This window comes from Podarcis erhardii (genome assembly GCF_964252035.2).
Source record: "Podarcis erhardii genome assembly, chromosome: 2".
Classification (NCBI taxonomy): domain Eukaryota; kingdom Metazoa; phylum Chordata; class Lepidosauria; order Squamata; family Lacertidae; genus Podarcis; species Podarcis erhardii.
Window position 1 is genome coordinate 102,989,681 of NC_138498.1, and position 14,636 is coordinate 103,004,316.

Below are 14,636 nucleotides of genomic sequence, written 5' to 3' on the forward strand. Positions count from 1 at the left end.
TCTAACTCAGTATTGTCTACAGTGACGGGCACTGGATCTCCAGAGATTCAGGCAGAGGTCTCTCCCACCCCCACCAGGAGATGCTGAGGATCAAACCTGGGACCTTCTGCATGGACCTTCCCATAATGCAAGAGAATGAGAAGTGGTATCCTACCATTCTCAACTCCAGCTCCAAAGGCCTTCTGGTGGTTCCCACACTGCAAGAAGTGAGGTTACAGGGAACCAGGCAGAGGGCCTTCTCAGTAGTGGTGCCTGCCCTGTGGAACGCCCTCCCAGCAGATGTCAAGGAAATAAAGAACTATTCAACATTTAGAAGATGTCTGAAGGCAGCCCTGTATAGGGAAGTTTTTAATGTTTGGTGTTTTTAATATTTTATAGGGGAAACCCAGTCAGATGGGAGGAATATAAATAATAAAATTATTATTGTTATTAAATTATTATTTGGACTGTCTTCTGCACTGTTCTGGAGGGTCCCCTATACTCTGGAACAGATTTCCAGAGGGGTACAGTGGGAAAATCCCTTTTCTTAAGTTAGGAGATATCTATACTGAGGTCCAGCGCCAAAGGCCTTCTGGCGGTTCCCTTGCTGTGAGAAGCCAAGTTACAGGGAACCAGACAGAGGGCCTTCTCGGTAGTGGCACCTGCCCTGTGAAATGCCCTCCCACTAGATGTCAAAGAGAACAACAACTACCAGACATTTAGAAAACATCTGAAGGCAGCCCTATTTACGGAAGCTTTTAATGTTTGCTGCATTACTTTATTTTAATATTTGGTTGGAAGCCGCCCAGAGTGGCTGGGGAAGCCCAGCCAGATGGGTGGGGTATAAATATATTATTATTATTATTATTATTATTATTATTATTATTATTATTCCCCATCTCTCAACTGTCACCATTCCATCAGGCTCCCTTAATGGGAAAAATGGGAGACAGGATCCATCAACTCTGCCAAATGACCAACTCCATCAATCACCTCCTGCCCCTGAGCTGTTTCTATGCCAGCTTGCCATTATAATAACTACTGGTCAGAACTGGTACCTAAGTACATTTTCCTCTTCCCTCCACATCTCTTTTCCCTTGTGTGTTGTGCTTATAGATTATAAACCTGCAGGCATGAACTATAATGTTTTAATCAACTGCGTGCAAGCCATTCTGGTAGCCTTTCAGCTGAAGGGTGGGGTACAAATGTGCTATTGAAAAATATGCCTTTGTTCAATGCACTCTCTCCTCCAAAGGAAACTAATATTGTAGCACAGCGGGGGGAAGTAGGCAGCACTTGACAATACTGAACTCTTAGTGCCAGCACTAATTTTCCCGAGGATCTGCAGAAGCCAGCCAGGAAAGCTGTACAATGGAAAGGAAGGGGTCCTTGCCACTTACAACTCAGGAAGATGGTTGGCCATTCATGGGAGGAAGCCATGAAACCAAGGAGTTCCTGGGATGGGCATTATAGCAAGTGGCTCACGGGGTGCTCACATTAGTTGATGGGTAGTTGTTATTCTCACAGAAGAGGGCTTGATGGAATTATACTTCACCATGCCCCCTAATGTCTATGGTAGTTCTAGATGTCTAGATGTCTCCTGAAAAATCTCTATGTGGGACAAGAAGCTACAGTTAGAACTGGATATGGAACAACTGATTGGTTCAAAATTGGGAAAGGCGTACGACGAGGCTGTATATTGTCTCCCTGATATTTAACTTATATGCAGAATTCATCATGCGAAAGGCTGGGCTGGATGAATCCCAAGCCGGAATTAAGATCGCCGGAAGAAATATCAACAATCTCAGATATGCAGATGACACAAACTTGATGGCACCTCCTAGCAAATAGAAGGGGAAGAAATGGAGGGAGTGAGAGATTTTACTTTCTTGGGCTCCATGATCACTGCAGATGGTGACAGCAGCCACGAAATTAAAAGACAAGTGCTTCTTGGGAGAAAGAAGGCTGATCGCAGAAGAATTGATGCTTTTGAATTATGGTCTGGAGGAGACTCTTGAGAGTCCCATGGACTGCAAGAAGATCAAACGTATCCATTCTTAAGGAAATCAGCCCTGAGTGCTCACTGGAAGGACAGATCGTGAAGCTGAGGCTCCAGTACTTCGGCCACCTCATGAGAAGAGAAGACTCCCTGGAAAAGACCCTGATGTTGGGAAAGATGGAGGGCACAAGGAGAAGGGGAGGACAGAAGACGAGATGGTTGGACAGTGCTCTCGAAGATACAAACATGAGTTTGACCAAACTGCGGAAGGCAGTGAAAGACAGGAGTGCCTGGCGTGCTCTGGTCCATGGGGTCACGAAGAGTCGGACACGACTAAATGACTAAACAACAAGAAGATGTCTCGCTCTGCCCAGAACCACTTTTCCCTCACCCCAAATCCAGACCCAGGAGCAGAGCAAGCAACCATTTCCAAGCCAGAAGGAAAAGGCAGCTCCTGCCACATAATTCTTCCTCCAGAGAACTGACTTGATGGCGGCTGAATTTTTCACAGGAGAGGGTCTGCCCTCCTGTCCAACTGTTGTCAGTAGCAGTTTTATGAGGCAAACAGAGGTCTGGCTCTTCGAACCTCTTCTCATTAGACCAGTTTTCCATCTGTAATGGACTCAGAGTATGCATTAAAGAAAGCAGCTGAGGATTAGCAATGCATCCATCCAGTAAGTGTTTGAAATATGACACATTGCACCAGAAAATACTCTTCCATTAAGTGCCATGTGACACAGGGGAGGAGGAGGAAGGCAGCACTAGGATACACACACACACACACACACAATAGTATATTTACCTTGGTGTATGTTTTCTTCTAATGACTCACCGCCTTTTAAACACAAAATGTTTTACAAAGGAGATAATTGCTTCTGGACTTAAAAAAATGTTTTGTTTGGGTCCCTTTAAATAGGATTACAAAAAGGAGGGAGGAAGAGACTCCTTTTGCACAAATGGATCCTTCCAGTATTATTATTTTCTTCTTCTTCTTCTTCTTCTTCTTCTTCTTCTTCTTCTTCTTCTTCTTCTATTTCTTCTTCTTCTTCTTCTTCTTCTTCTTCTTCTTCTTCTATTTCTTCTTCTTCTTCTTCTTCTTCTTCTTCTTCTTCTTCTTCTATTTCTTCTTCTTCTTCTTCTTCTTCTTCTTCTTCTCCTCCTCCTCCTCCTCCTCCTCCTCAGGTTGTTCAGATTTTGAGTGTCATTATTAGCCTTGAATAAATATTTTCCACAGGGAACTTGACTCCATGTAGCCTCATCAAAAACTAATAGTGTGGCTCCACCTCCCTGAGAGAATCCTGGGAACTGTAGTTTGAGGAGATGCTGCAAATTCTCCCTATTGCCTTGCAGATGAACTACAGTTCCCAGAGTTCCTTGGGAAAAGAAAGCACTTTCTGTTTACATCGGTGGTATATGTATGCCCCTCGGGGTGTCTTTGCATAACTATTTGAGCTAGTCAAAACAAAACAAATTCCTTCCAGTAGCACCTTAAAGACCAACTAAGTCAGTTCTTGGTATGAGCTTTCGTGTGCATGCACACTTCTTCAGATACGTATCTGAAGAAGTGTGCATGCACACGAAAGCTCATACCAAGAACTGACTTAGTTGGTCTTTAAGGTGCTACTGGAAGGAATTTGTTTTGTTTTGACTATGGCAGACCAACACGGCTACCTATCTGTATTTGAGCTAGGCTTTCATTGGTTGTGCCAGTCACATGTTATTGGCAGACAAACGCTAAACTGCAGCTGGCACTCAGTTGCATCTGCTGCAGCTGTGATCAGTTGCCAACAGTATGCCTTGCCAGCATTCACATCACTGTTTCAGGTTGTGGAAGGGCAATGAATGAAAAGCTGCAGCCTCTATTGGTTCAATGAGCTTGCATGAGCAAGGTCTTACACGATCTCTATAAATAATGGCTTATCCAGGCTTGTATATATTTTTTTCTTTTTAAGTCCCCTTTATCACTGATATTACTGATAAAGGCTAATACTAGGTAGATGTAATGCTTTCTTTTTACAATTTGATTTATAATTTTCATTATTACCATTTCCAAAATCACATTCACGTTCAAATGTACATTTCTACCCTTAATATCTTTTTTTTTAATTAAAACATTCAACGACTTCCCTTCTTCTCCTTCTCTGGTTCCTTTAATTTCCTCACCATTCCTACATATTCATATATGATCCATTTAGATCACTTTCTCCCCTTATTCTTCCTTTATTATATATTATACTGTTGGATTTACCTTAATGCTGCTAGCGTTTTCATTTGTTTACAATTATACTCCAGATACTCCACAAAGTTTTTCCACTCAGGTAGATGTAATTCTTTCATTGGGGTGTCCTTAAACAATGCCTACATTAAACCCTTAATGTAATCAACTGTGCTATTCTTCTTCTAACAAATGTGAAATGCCAGAAGAAGCTAGAATGTTAAAGGCCAAGATGCCCTTTTCAAGTCCAGATGCTGAGAACTTCACCTGGATCAAAGCCACCATAAAGGTTTTAGTATTTGACCCATTCTTTTGTTGTTGATAGGGACACGGGTGGCACTGTGGGTTAAACCACAGAGCCTAGGAATTGCTGATCAGAAGGTTGCCGGTTCAAATCCCCACGATGGGGTGAGCTCCTGTTGCTCGGTCCCTGCTCCTGCCAACCTAGCAGTTTGAAAGCACATCAAAGTGCAGGTAGATAAATAGGTACCGCTCTGGCAGGAAGGTAAACGGCATTTCTGTGTGCTGCTCTGGTTCGCCAGAAGTGGCTTAGTCATGCTGACCACATGACCCAGAAGCTATACGCCGGCTCCCTCAGCCAGTAAACCGAGATGAGCGCCGCAACCCCAGAGTCGGTCACGACTGGACCTAATGGTCAGGGTTCCCTTTACCTTTACCTTTACTTTGTTGTTGATGGCATCTGTCTCAAGAGACAATGTCATGTACTTCTGGGGGTGAATTCAAACCACTGTATTAACAGCACCAAAGTGACCTCCCTTGGAGGCAAGCTTGGCCATTGCTTAGGGAGTTCCTGGGCTGCCCAAACAGCAAGACCCACCCCACGTTGGCCTCGCTGATGTGGTCCAAAGGAAAGCAGAGCAATGCATTTGGCTCCAGCTTGGCTGCAGGAGTTGCCAGAAGTTGTCATCCAACCATCTTAGGGATTCCACTTTGGATTTGTGTAGGATTTACACCTCAGCCTTTTCTTCTCCTGAAGATATCTCACAAGGCAGTGGAGGTTTAGAATTTTCCTTCTCTTAGATGGACTACCTTAGAGGGGCCACATCTACACCAACTTCCCTCTACAGCACATGCAGAAACTGCCTTCTTGACTGTTGGACTGACTATAGGTCTCATCTGCTTTATGTGCCAGAGCTGTCTTCTTTATACCAGCAATATTATTATTTTTAAAATTCCCCATACATTTCCTCTATCTAAAACCACACTGCTTTATTCTCAAAACTCCAAGCTACTGTGGGCAGGCAAATTCATCAGAATGTCAGCTCTCCAACTAAAGTCTCCTATTTGTGTAGTTCAGAAATGCATGGAAAAAAATAAGTTCCTTGCTGCTCAGTGGGTATTTTTGATTGAAAACAACAATGAATAGTGTTTTGCTTCTTTTTAAAAGACCAGTCTCTTAATTTTAAGTGATGGATGAACAGGCATACCAGCATAGAGTAGCAGTTTGAAAACATTGCTATGTTTCTGTCTTCAGATTAAAACAAGATCCCTACCTTGTCAGAACAATTGCACACGATGTTACAAAATTGTCAACATTTTTCATGAACTGCTTGTTTAAAATATAGCAGGGAACAGCCATGGTGCTGGGCTGCCTAATATCAGTTCTCTGTTCTGTTTGTGCTACAAGTGCTGAGAAATTGAATACAGAGAACAGGGTGTCCTCTAACCAAGTCATTAGCAACTACCCCTCCTTTTCCTAGCTTGAAAATTTGAAGATCCCCAAAATGTAGCTCTTGGTGTGTGTTTTTCAGGTTTTCCCAGTGTGACCAAGGCCAAGAGATGGTCTAGGTGTCAATGACCCAGTGCCCTCAACTACATCTCCTTGGTGAATTTCCACTTCCTTGCTATAGGGTGAGGTCAATTTTATTGTATATAGCCAAAGGCCTTTACAATGGACAACAGAGAATAAAAGGAAAACTTTCCTCTAAAATCATACAATGTAACCTGTAGCAGTTTACAACATTAAAAAAAAGAAATTTACAACATTCAAGAGGCTTCACAATAGGCAGCTCCAGCAGTGAACACTGGAAGCTGTCATTATTATTATTATTATTATTACTACTACTGCTACTGCTATTATTATTATTATTATTATTATTTATTTATACTTTTCAAGTTTATACATTTCAATACTTATATAAATTTCACTAATTTTACAATCATTTTGACACTTCAAAACTTGACTTCCTTCCCCTTTTTTCTGTGGTTCCTTAAATTTATCTTCTGCATATCCAAATGAATTTAATTTGCTCATTTATTCATCTTCTTTGAATATATACTCTTATGAAACCGCAGATTATTACAATAATCCTGCCCATGTTTTTATCTGTTTACAATTTATCTGTAAATACTCAATAAACCGTTTCCATTCTTTTATTTTTTTAAAAAATGTTATATTGATTTTGAAGCTGTCTTATATTCTTCTGTCTAGCTCACTAAGAGCTACACTTACAGGGTTTCAGAGAGCACTCTTTTCCACTCTACCTGAAGATGCTTGAGATGGAACTGTCTATATGCAGAGTGTGTGCTCTAAAATTGAGCAATGATTCCTTCCCAAACCGGAGACTGCTGACATTATTGCAGCGGTGTGTGAAAGACCCATACTGACTCAGCTCTTGTGCTGCAAAGGTAGTGTGAGTGAAGGTCTATGTCTGCACAAGTATCGGCTACACTATGCAATACCATTTTATCCCGTGTTTCCCCACCCTTGTTTCAACATCAACAGGTGCGCCGACTGTAATGTGAGGTCATCAGTGGAGCACTGGAGAGAGATCAAAGTCATCATCACAGAAGATCACAGATCTCCCTTCAGGATAATTTCTAATGTCATATCCTCAATTATAATGAAAGTGAACATTTTCCAGGTTTATACTTTAACGGTTTCTACAGAACTTGTGAACGTTACCCTGTTTACAAATAGCCAGTTTCATCAACATTTTGCTGCCTCACCCAAAAACCGTGGCACTTGAAATTTTGGAGAAGCAATTGATCTGCTCTCTCACCCAGATAAGAAGTCCTCAAAGTACACAGCTTTTCCCATAAAACCAGAGCAGCTTTAGAAATCTGTAATTTCCTGCCTTAGAATTAGTCATCCAGTCCTCCTATAAGATTTGCCTGTCCTAGAAGAGATGCCTTCATTCCTTCATTCTAAGGGTTTATTCCCTACCTTTCCATAATTTGATGCCCAACAGGGAATATCCCTAGTGCAGCTATCTATAAAGAGGGGGATTAAAAATTAAAGGACTGAGTGTCGCTTTCTCCTTTAGTTAAAAGGGCCAAGAAAGTAGGTGGGGGGGAGAGAGAGCAGAGATGATGTAATTCAACTAGAGATCACAGTTACTTTTCCAGAGTGTTGATGCACATTCAGCCACCTAAGCCTTCACAGTTACAGGAATTTCACAGTAGCTGTTGGAAATATTTTTAAAACATCTTTTTAAAATCTTAGAAGCTATAGAGCTGAGCTATGTATGAAGATAAAACATGCTTCTCTGTGTGTTTGGGAATGTGTGTGGGGGGGAGGGTGTTCCTTATATTTCAATGGGAAACCTCAGTGTGAATTGCTACCAGCAATTGCTACCAGTTCAAAATTAATTGTGAGTGTGGCTTTGCCCCCCCCCCACTACAGATATTGATAGTTTAGGTAAAGGTAAAGGGACCCCTGACCATTAGGTCCAGTCGTGACCGACTCTGGGGTTGTGGCACTCATCTCGCTTTATTGGCCAAGGGAGCCGGCGTACAGCTTCCGGGTCATGTGGCCAGCATGACTAAGCCACTTCTGGCAAACCAGAGCAGCGCACGGAAACGTCGTTTAACTTCCTGCTGGAGCGGTACCTATTTATCTACTTGCACTTTTGACATGCTTTCGAACTGCTAGGTTGGCAGGAGCAGGGACAGAGCAATGGGAGCTCACCCCACCTCGGGGATTCGAACTGGCGACCTTCTGATCGGCAAGTCCTAGGCTCTGTGGTTTAACCCACAGCGCCACCCGTGTCCCACTTCTTGATAGTATTAGTTTAGTATTATTGCATTTATATCCTACCTTCTCCAAGAAGCTCAAGGCAGCATAGGTGGCACTCCCTCTCTGCATTTAATGCACACAACAACCTTGTGAGGTGGGTTATGCTGAGAGGCAGTGACCAGCCCACGGTCATCCAATGAGCTTCATGGCCAAGTGGGAATTTCAATCCTGGCCTGCCTGGTGCTAGTCCAACACTCTAACCACTACACCACATTGGATATTGAATTATGATGTTGTGCTGGTGCTGTGGAAATCAGACCAGGAGATTATATTTTTAATAATATGCCAGTGGCTTCCCTTTATTTCCAATATGCATACAGGGAGAGGTACCCTGACACAATAGTGCTGAGGAGTTCTCTGAGCATGGCACAAGGTGCAAAATATTTATACAATCGTTGGCACACAACAAGCACATAAACCACTTCCTCAAATATAGTGGGAACTTGCAAACGTTACAGAATGATTTCAACATGCTACTAAAATCATTGCTTACCCTTTTAAATCAGCATATTTAGCATCACATGGCAGTCTGCTGTTACACATGTTAGGACATTTTGACGCAACTTCACTATTGCAGTTTGAACCAAAGGTGAATCAAGCAAATGCCACCTTCAGAATGTGGTTCTGATAATGCCAAGGTTGCAGGTCCGATCCCCTATGGGACAGCTGTATATACCAGCATTGCAGGGGGTTAGACTAGATGCTCCTCAGGGTCCCTTCCAGCTCAATAATTCTATGTTTCTATTATTCTATGACCCTTTGTCACTTACACACTGCTTTTGCTGTTGAGCAGACCAAAGTTCATTTATCAATTGTCCAGAAAATTATCCAGAAGTTAAGATCTCATTTGATATTTCTCTATCACTAATATAGCCTAGTTAGAACTCAAAAACGTGGTATGTTTGCTGTTGTGAATGGGCCACCCTCTGATCTTGTATATATTTGGTCATTGCACAGAAATGGATTTGTGTCTTTTTAAATGTGTATCCTTCTCTTTCTCCCAAAGGAGACCAGGATGGCAAACACACAAGCAATGAAACAAAACATCTATAGACAATTCCAATACACTTGCAAACTGGGAAAGACATCTGCTGAAAAGACTTGTTGGAAGAGATAGGAAACGCCCACAGACGTGCCTCTTACATTTCATTTGCGTATAGGTATACTTACACCCACATCTGAAGAAGTGGGCTCAATCCACACAAGTTCATGCCACAATAAACCCATTAGTCTTTAATATATCACAAAAAACTTTGTTGGTTTTGCTACAAAACTAACATGGCCACCCTTCTAGAAAAGACAGAGTCAGTCGTTTCATTCATCCATTCACAGTGGATAATTGCATGCAATTAACTATTAATAAGAAAAATTACTACTGGGTGTTGCATATGCATAATTGCTCTCCTTTCCCCTCTCGCATTGCTTGCTTTTCAGCACAGTGCAAAAATAGACAAGCACGTATTCGAACACTTTTTGAAGACACACTGAAGGCTAGCTTCTTTCTATTGTGATCATTTTTTTGTGGGTGTCATTTTTACATTATGCATCTTTTGACCACCTACGTAGGTGTTAGCTTGTACCTTTCTGTTTTCCTGCCAGGGAGAGAGGCTGGATTGAATAAACATGTGAGAAGTCGGCTAAGCAGGTAGAAGCTGGATATAGGGAAGTTAATTTGCTGGAGTTAAAATCAGCATTGAAAGGCAAGCAAGATAATCAGCTGGTCACATGTTGGGACAGCCCCATAGTCATCATGGTAGCCATGAAGTCCTGAGCCACCCCAGAGCCAACTGCCTTTTTATCAGGGATGCCAACTTGAATAAAATGTTTGGGGGCCCAGGTAAGCCCTGCCCCACATAATTGATCCAATTCATACCATTTGAATGGCATTGCCCATCAACTGGGGAGGGGGCAGCTTTCTCACATATTTTATTGGTGGGCCAAAGACCTTCTCGGCCACTAGGAGTTGGCTATATGGATATTGAAGTCCCCACAAGCCAGCAGTCAGGGAGTCCTCAGCACTGCCTCTATGCCTGTCAGTTCAAGCAGGGAGACTGCTGAGCACCAAGGTGGGCAGTAGACCAGCAGAATCCCTTAACTGTACCAATTGCCCATTGTCAAGAACACACACTCTGGATCCCACCCCCTCCCAACTGGTCAAAGAGCCTGGAGAAAGAGAGAGGGAATCTCTATAGACTTCCCCTCCCCAACCTTCAAGTCTGCCCTAATGATGCACTCAGTACACAGGTGGGCACAGCTGGGTGAGACCAACTTCTCCCTGCTCACACACCCCAGGTCTCAGTGATACAGACCAGATCAGCCTCCTCATCCACAATCAGATCATGGATGAGGAAGGTCTTACTCTAAGCCGACCTGGCATTCAGCCACAGCAGCCACAGACCCGAGGGCTGGCTGATAGGGCAACCATAATTTCCCAGGTTGGAGGAGGGGCTGGCACATGGCAGAGTCACTAACTGCCTGTCCCATGTGCCCCTTACCTGGCCTGCCCCACCTCCACCCCATACCTCCCCTTGCCCAGAACCACTGCAATTGGGGTCACCCCTGCTTTCCTCAGCTCCTCTCTTCCCAGACACATCTTACGTCCCTTAACTTAAAAAACAACAAAAGCCCCAAATTTTAAAGCACACAATTTAAAAAACGTCTAAAACAAAACATTTTAAGCAATTAGGGCAATAATAGTGGCTCCCAGGACGTTTCCGAGCACAATTCAAAGTTGGTCCAGTATACCTTGGGCCAGTATACCTGAAGGAGCATCTCCACCCCCATCGCTCTGCCCAGACACTGAGGTCCAGTGCCGAGGGCCTTCTGGCGGTTCCCTCATTGCGAGAAGCCAAGTTACAGGGAACCAGGCAGAGGGCCTTCTCGGTAGTAGCACCCACCCTGTGGAATGCCCTCCCACCAGATGTCAAAGAGAAAAATAACTACAAACTTTTAGAAGGCATCTAAAGGCAGCCCTATTTAGGGAAGCTTTTAATGTTTAATAGGTTGTTGTATTTTAGTGTTTTGTTGGAAACCACCCAGAGTGGCTGGGGAAACCCAGCCAGATGGGCGGGGTATAAATATATTATTATTATTATTATTATTATTATTATTATTATTATCATCATCATCATCATCATCATCATCATCATTTAATAACAGCAACAGAACCACAACCCTAAACATTACCCCAACCCAAGAGTCTTCCACAGTGGGGACACAGGTTTCTGGGCAAGAGTTGATCATGGTGAGGGTTTGCCAAGTGTGCCTTCCTCTTAGCACGCTTCTCCCTTTTGTCCTGAGTTTGAACATCTTCAAAGTCCATGACGCCTTTGGTAAAGGCTGTTCTCCAATTGGAGTGCTCGGAAGTCAGTGTTTCTCAGTTGTCCGTATTTATCCTGCATTATTTTCCCAAAGAAGTCCGTATATTCCATGTTCCAAAGTTCAATTGTCTTTTACAGCCACTGGGTGGTGACCCCACTGGGCGTGGTAATCCAATCAGGGGGAAAGGGAGGTAGACTATGTTAAGGCATCATTTCTAGCCCCTCCCCCTTTTCAGGGTGAGCAGAGTGGATCCCAAATAGGACTGCTCAAGGCAGAGGTGACAGCAGTGCTCTGAACAATGTACAGGAATAGAAGAGCCAGGCTCACTGTCAGAAGTGTTACCCCCAATCTACGTGTGAAACAAGAAACTGTGCAACTATTTCGCTTGAGACCTGTCCCTTCCACCTATTCCCATTCACAAACGGAAGTGAAACACGATGGTTATGACTCTCTGCTTCTGCGGGGGACTTGTACTGCTCTCCACAGGCAGCCCTGATCTCCATTTATGTGCAGCCTACATGTTGAGCCTGATCAGAAAGATCTTTAAATTTTAATGCACAGCAGCATAGGTGCTCTTGGAGTAATCACATTCCCGTCCCCGTAAAAATCCTTGAGGCAATATTCATCATGGTGAGTGCTAATGCTCGCCATCTGTGCCAATTTTATTACCCCTGTGTCAGCAGTAGCCATAGGCACAAGGTCCTCCATGAGTAACCTTGGGGTACAGTATAAGACCCCTACACCAATCGACAAGAATAAAAGCACAGTCAGGTATTACCACTCAGAAGTAAATCCCACTGAGTTCAATGGTCTCACCCCCCAAGTGAGGCTGCAACCCTAACACCACTGACCTGGAACTAAGCCCCATTGAATTCAACAGATTCACTTCTGAGTAGATGTTGTTAGAATTGCACTGTGTATGATTGCAACCTCAGACTCAATATGAGTAAAACCGTCAATTTCTGTTTCTCTTGGTTTCTCATTTTTTCAGTCCTCCACATTTAAACACCAGTTTCTGATTTATTTATTTTTAAGTCCTCATGAAAATTCACCAGCAACTTAATGCAAATTTCTCTTAATATACACAAGTTCATATGCATTTTGCCTAATATACATTTTGTCCATTTTTTCCTAATATAATGCATTTACCTGACTTATTTTGTTTAATATATTCATTTTTTATCCATACTTTACCCCAGTATATGCATTTTTGTACATAGTACTTGACCTGCATTGCAAAATTCAGGAAATTGTGCATTTTTTAAGGATGACACTGTTTTGTTTCCGAAAGTGAGAATTTGGTAGATTTGCCTTTTAATGTTAACTGAATTTAATTTCTCCCCATCCCTAGATCAGACCATGCTTCTCTTGTGCAATTGCATTCAGGGGCTGTAACCTATGGAAACTAAAGTGTCTGAACTTTAGGAAACTAAAGTGTCTGAACTTTAGGAAACTAAAGTGCCTGAACTGGCTCAGCTGCTCTGAGTGCTGTTTTGACATCCACATTTCCCAATTATTTACATTTTAGCTGTGAGAAAACCCTGCCATTGTCCTAAGTATTCCAGGAGGCAAGACTCTAACCAGGGCCCTGTTACGATGCCTTAATAGGCAGTGAGATTCATACAGGAGGATGTACCATAAGACTGCATTGTGTATGTAGCTTTAATGCAAGCACAACCATGCAAGAAAACAGGATCTACATATTCATGAATATACTTCTCCAGAAATACCTTTGCCAGTTTAACAGATTTATCAGCACTGTGGTACTGTTACTGCAGGGATGCCATGTAAGATACTGGGCAGAAACAGCATGGTCACAGCACTAATGAGGGAGAGAAGAGATATATAAACAAGGGCAGGCAAAGTACTTCACAGAGTGCTGCAGACTAACCTTTACAAGATTCTTGCAAGATAGACTGTTAATGCTATTATTCCCATATTGCAGATGGGCATGGGTTGATAGAGAGCAGTTTATTTAACACTATTGAGTCTGTGACTAAAGCAAGGATTGAAATGAAGACTTCCTAGCTCATAATTTGCAGCATTCAATCCCAAGCAAGTGTGTCTAGGATTCCTACAACCCTGCACATGTCCAATCTAAACTAAACTAAACTAAACCCCACTGAGCTCCATGGAACTTACTGCTAGCTAAGTGTATGTGGTGCTCTGCAATCAGTTCAGCAAAAACTTGGTAATATTGTTCTTTAAAAAATATAACTGTAGACCCTCCTCCCAAAGCCACTTAGCTCTTATGAAATTCAATGGGACTGTTGTGACCTGCCATTTTATTTTGCAAAAGCAAACCCATACACCTTTTTAGTCTTGGGAAGACATCATTAAACTTTCAAATCAACTTTACTCTGCTGAAATTTGTTCTAATTCACAACTGTTATTTTTGTGTTAAGCCATCAAACTGCAGCAGGAGGTGTGTTTTTGTGTGGGGTGATGCTGTGTGAATATCAGTGTAAACAGATTCCTGCTGGATCAGAGCAAGGGTTTATCTGGTTCAGTATCCTGTTTCCTTTATTGACCAGGTACTCCTGGGAAGCTCACAAACAGGACATGAGGGTGATGGTTGCTCCCTACTACACTTGACACTTTACGCTACTGAAAGCAGAGGGCCTTCTCGGTAGTGGTGCCCGCCTTGTGAAATGCCCTCCCATCAGACGTCAAGGAAATAAAAAACTATCTGACTTTTAGAAGACATCTGAAAGCAGCCCTGTTTAGGGAAGTTTTTAATGTTTGATGTTTTATTGTGTTTTTAATATTCTGTGGGAGTTGCCCAGAGTGGCTGGGGAAATCTAGCCAGATAGGTGGGGAATAAATAATAAACTATGATTATCACGCCTGAACATCAACCTTCCACAGGGCCACCATACATGACTAGTACTCTCTTATACACACAACCTCCACGAATTTACCTAATTCCTCCCCCCTCCTTTAAAGCCAGCTAAACCAGCGACCATCGCCACCAGCAAATGCCACAGTGACATCCTGCACTGTGGGGACACTTGCCTTCTCTTACTTCTCCTGAATATACTCTGCCAATCACTTTCACTGGCTGGACTTCCTAGCATTGTGGG